Source organism: Salvelinus sp. IW2-2015, unplaced genomic scaffold (genome assembly GCF_002910315.2).
Source record: "Salvelinus sp. IW2-2015 unplaced genomic scaffold, ASM291031v2 Un_scaffold4455, whole genome shotgun sequence".
Taxonomy (NCBI): domain Eukaryota; kingdom Metazoa; phylum Chordata; class Actinopteri; order Salmoniformes; family Salmonidae; genus Salvelinus; species Salvelinus sp. IW2-2015.
In genome coordinates this window covers 1-5,157 of record NW_019945725.1, presented here as the reverse complement: position 1 = coordinate 5,157, position 5,157 = coordinate 1, and positions in this window count along the sequence as shown.

Genomic DNA, 5,157 nt, shown 5'->3' with positions numbered 1-5,157 from the left:
GAGGAGAAAGACCACACGACCCAGAACCCAAAGAACCAGACCCCCACCCCCCAGACCCATGACCCGCGTACCCAACCACCAAACCCCAGACAGACCAGACCCCAGCACACTCCCACACCCAGACACCAGACCAGGACCCACGCAGAACAGAAAACAGGACACCAGGACAGACCCAGACAGAACTAGAACAGAACAGGGACAGATGAGTGGTAAAGGAAACAGCCACAGACAGACACAGACAGACAACAGACAGACCAGACAGAACAGACAGACAGGACAGAGGACAGACCAGACAGAACAACAGACAGACAGACAGAACAGACAGAACCAGGACAGACCAGGACAGAGCAGAACAGACACACAGAGATAGAGCCACTGACCACGCTGCGTGTAAACTTCTCCAGAGAGGTGCGTCTTCCCTTGCTGCTCTGTCTCAGGCTGGGGCACAAAGCATCATGGGAAGAGAAGGGAGAGGAGAAATGAAGAAAAAAAAAGAGAAGGGAGCTTGGTTGAAAAACAATGTAAAGAAGACTAAACAGTATGATATCAACTGGTTCAGACTAAACAGTGTGATATCACTGGTCAGACTAAACATTGATATCACTGGTTCAGACTAAACAGTATGAATCACTGGGTCAGACTAAACAGTGTGATATCACTGGTTCAGACTAAACAGTATGATATCACTGGTTCAGAATAAACACTATGATATCACTGGCTCAGAATAAACAGTATGATATCACTGGTTCAGACTAAACAGTATATATATCACTGGTTCAGACTAACAGTATGATATCACTTGGCTCAGAATAACACTGTATATCACTGGTTCAGACTAAAACAGATATGATATCACTGGTTCAGACTAAACAGTATGATTATCACTGGTTCAGACTAAACAAGTATGATATCACTGGTTCAGATAAACAGTATGATATCACTGGTTCAGACTAAACGGTATGATATCACTGTTCGGACTATAACAGTCATGATATCATGGTTCAGACTAAACAGAAGATGGATTTGTTCTACTCTAGCTCAGCTTATATTAATACAGTATAATAGCTTATTGTAACGATTACACTACTATTTTGTTCAATTACAGAAACATTAAAATGCTTAAAACTTGGAACGCTTTGACTGACGTTATAATGAGTACACTCACTGGGGACTGCCTACAGTGCATTCGGAAAGTATTCAGACCACTTCACTTTTTCTACATTTCGTTACGTTACAGCTTTACTCTAAAACAGATGTAATTGTTTTTTTCCCCTCTCATCAATCTACCTACAATAGCCCACAATGACAAAGCAAAAACAGGTTTTTAGACATTTTTGCAAATTTATTACAAATAAAATATAATGGAAATTCACTTTGTCATTACGGGGTATTGTGTGTCGATTGATGAGGTAAATTTTTTTTAAATTTAATCCATTTTAGAATAAGGCTGTGGAAACGGTGAAGGGGTCTGAATAGTTTACGAATGCACTGTATATGGACATGGGAGGGGGAAAGGAATGGAACATATTGATTGAATACATGTTTGGAAAATCTGTTAGGCTTTTCAGTCTTGATTTTCTATGGACATGCAGACTTTTTATTGAATCACATTGTTATGGAGACCATGACCTTGTTAACATTCCAAGTGTCCATCACAAATGGCACCCTATTCTCTATAGTGCACTCCTTCTGACCAGCTCCCTATCAGTCCTGGTCAAAMGTAGGGCACTAAATAGGGGATAGGGTGCAATATGGAACGTAATATGGAACGCTACCCCCACATTCCAATCGAGCCCACCTCTGTCGGGGGTACAGGGCACTGAAAAGGCTATCTTATATGGGAACGGTGACGGTTGAGTATACAGTATATATGGACAGCATTTTACACTGTAGTTGTAAATTATATACAGTATCATAATAAAAAAAAGAAGGACAATGACACAAATACAGCTGATGTTTATCGATGTTTTGCAGAAATAGCTTGTTTTTCAGACTTCACTGAAATCAATCTGTATGCGATTTTTTCCGGCTACCCACCTTTAAAGGGAATGTTCCCGTGTTCGCGGAGACTGCATTCACGATRAACACTGTATATGTCGTCTCAATCGGCAACTACCTTTAAATGGTGCATATAGCACCAATCTTGGCCTTTGAATACGAATGGATGGGTTGCTACCTAGTGGTTCAGATAAGAAGTACAGGTTCAAAATCCAAGGGGCCAAGGTTCCAGTCTATAGAGCCCCACAGTGGAGGTGTCATAATACCCATAAAACCTAGCAGTCAGTTAAAACAGGGGAAAGGATTCCAATCATTTTTTCCACCATTCATTTTCCCTATAGGGGATTTTAGAAACACTTAAAATAAGGGCTGTGTTTCAGGTAGTTTTTCGTGGCATGAGGTTTTGATAATCATGTAAATCTGTCTCGGACAAGGTGCATTTTATCAATATATTCGGCTCTATTTACTACCCCGATTGAAAATACCAATTAGTATCAAAGTAGACATTATGCAAAACTACAAATCCCAGCAAGCTCCTGCTAGTCATCTCTAGCTGACACCTTTGCTAACAGTTTTGTTAATTTAAAACTGACAAGACGGTTCACAGAATTGTCCATTTAAAGACATTTTGCCAATTTATTCATTACTACATTTAACATGAGTTAATCCACAGATTATTGCCTTTGACTGGATTCGGCAGTCTGGGTCCAGATCATCATGGCATGTGATGTTGGTCTCCATTAAACCGATGCAAACTGGATATTTTAGATGTTCATGAATTTGGTGATCCTGTTTTATAGAGACAAACATTCAGGGTTTGAATTCCGGGTTTATAGAGACCAACATCAGGGCTTGGATCTGGTTTATAGAGACAAACATCAGATGGTTTATGCCTGTAGATTTATATAGCCTGTAGATGTTATTAGTCTGCAGATGTTTAGCCTGTGAGATGTTATAGGTCTGCCAGAATGTTGCTAGCCTGGTAGATGTACTAGTCTGTAGATTGTTATATACCTGCAATTTATGCCTGCCTGCAGATGTATAGCCTGATAGATGCTTATTAGCCCTGTAGATGTATATCCTGCCATGTCGTTATAGCCTGAAAATGTATATAGCCTGAAAGATGTTATAGCCTGTAGATGTGTATAGCTGTTAGATGTTATAGTCTGTAGAATGTTATTTAGCCTGTTAGATGGTTATAGTCTGTATGTTATGAGCGGGTTACTAAGTCTCATGTAGATGTTAGTGGCTGAGATTTCCAAGTACTGTAGATGTTATAGTCGTAAGCATGTGTGAGCCTGTAGACTGTATAGTTGTATGTTATCCGGATGAAGCACCTGTAGAATGTTATAGCCTGTAAATGCTTATAAGTCCTGTAGATTGTTAATACCTGTAGATGTATATAGCCTGTAGAAGATGTGTATAGCCTCTGTAAGATGTTAATATCCTGTAGATTTATAGCTCTGTAGATGTTATAGCTATGCGTGTAGATGTTATAATAGCCTGTGATTTTTATACCTGTTAGATGGTTATTGGCCTCTGTAGATTGTTTATGAGCCTGTCGAGATAGCTGTAGATGTATAGCTGTAGATTGGTTATAGCCTGTTTAGATTGTTATAGCTTAGGTTACCTGAATGTTATAGGCCTGTAGGATTTTTACTAGCACTGTAGATGTTATATGCCTGTATAGAGGTTATAGCCTGTAGATGTTATTGTAGATGTATACCTGTAAGATGTTATAGGCTGTCAGATATTGTCTGTGAGTATAAGCCTGTAGATGTTATAGCCTGTAGATGTTATAGCTCTGTAGATTTATAGCCTGTAAGATTTTATAGTCCTGAGATGTTATAGCCTGCAGATGTTATAGCCTGTAAGTTATAGCGGATGTTATAGCCTTGTAGATGTATAGCCTGTAGATGTTATAGCCCTTTAGATGTTATAGCCTGTAGATGTTATAGTCTGTAGAGTTATAGCCTGTAGATGTTAGCTAGTTACCTGTTAGATGTTATAGTCCTGTAGATTGGTTTATAGCCCTGTAGATGTATTACTAATTTATAGCCTGTAGAAATGTTATAGTCTGCAGATAAGTATAGTGATAGACTAAGACCTGTAGATGTATTATAGCCTGTAGATGTTACCTAAAGTATGTGAGATATTGTATAATGCATAGAATAGATGTTAATAGCCTGTAGATGATATAGACCCTAATTTAAGAATAGGACTGTAGAAATGATGTAGATGTTAGTAGCCTGTAGATGTTCACTATTAGCATTCTGTAGATGTTATAGCCTGAGATGTTATAGCCGTGAGTTATATGTCTGTGAGTAGCTTAGATTATAGCCTGTAATGTTTAGCGTAGAATGTATAGCTGTGATTTGCCTGGTGTAGTGTTTATATGCTGTAGATGTTATAGCCTGTAGTGTTATAGCCTGTTATGATACTGTGATTTATAGCCTGTAGATGTTATAGCCCTGTAGATGTTATAAGTCTTTGATGTTAGTAGCCTGCAGATGTTATAGCCTGTAGATGTTATACCTGTTAGATGTTATCTGATTTATAGCCGGATGTATATCAGATGTTATAGCCTGTTAGATGTTATAGTCTGTAGATGTTTTATACCCATGTAGATGTTATAGTCTTGGTAAGATGTTCAATATAGCCTGTAGATGGTTTGCCTGATATAGTGCAATTCTAGCCTTAAGTTCCTGTAGATGTTATAGTTCTTGTTGATGTAACTGTTAATGTTATAGCCTGCAGATGTTATAGTCTGGTAGATGTTTAGCCTCATTTAACTGCAGATAGTTGTAAGGTTAACCGTAGATTTGCAGATGTTTAGGTTCGGTGAGTAAGCGTTGTTTTAAGATGTAATAGCGTAATGTTATATCTGTCTTTTTGGCTGGTAGATGTTATAGTCGAGTTAGTCCTGACGATGTTGATAGTCTGTAGATGTATAGTTAATGTAGTATCTGCAAGTGTGTTTTACGAATGTTATAGTATTGCTGTAGATTTATAGCCTGTTAGCGATGTTAGTGTAAGAGTTGCTTATTGTGGCAGATGTAGATGTTATAGTGCTGTAGATGTTATAGTCTGATATTGCCATGTATATAGATGTTATAGCCTGCAATGTTATAGTCTGTAGATGTTATAGCCTATCCTCTG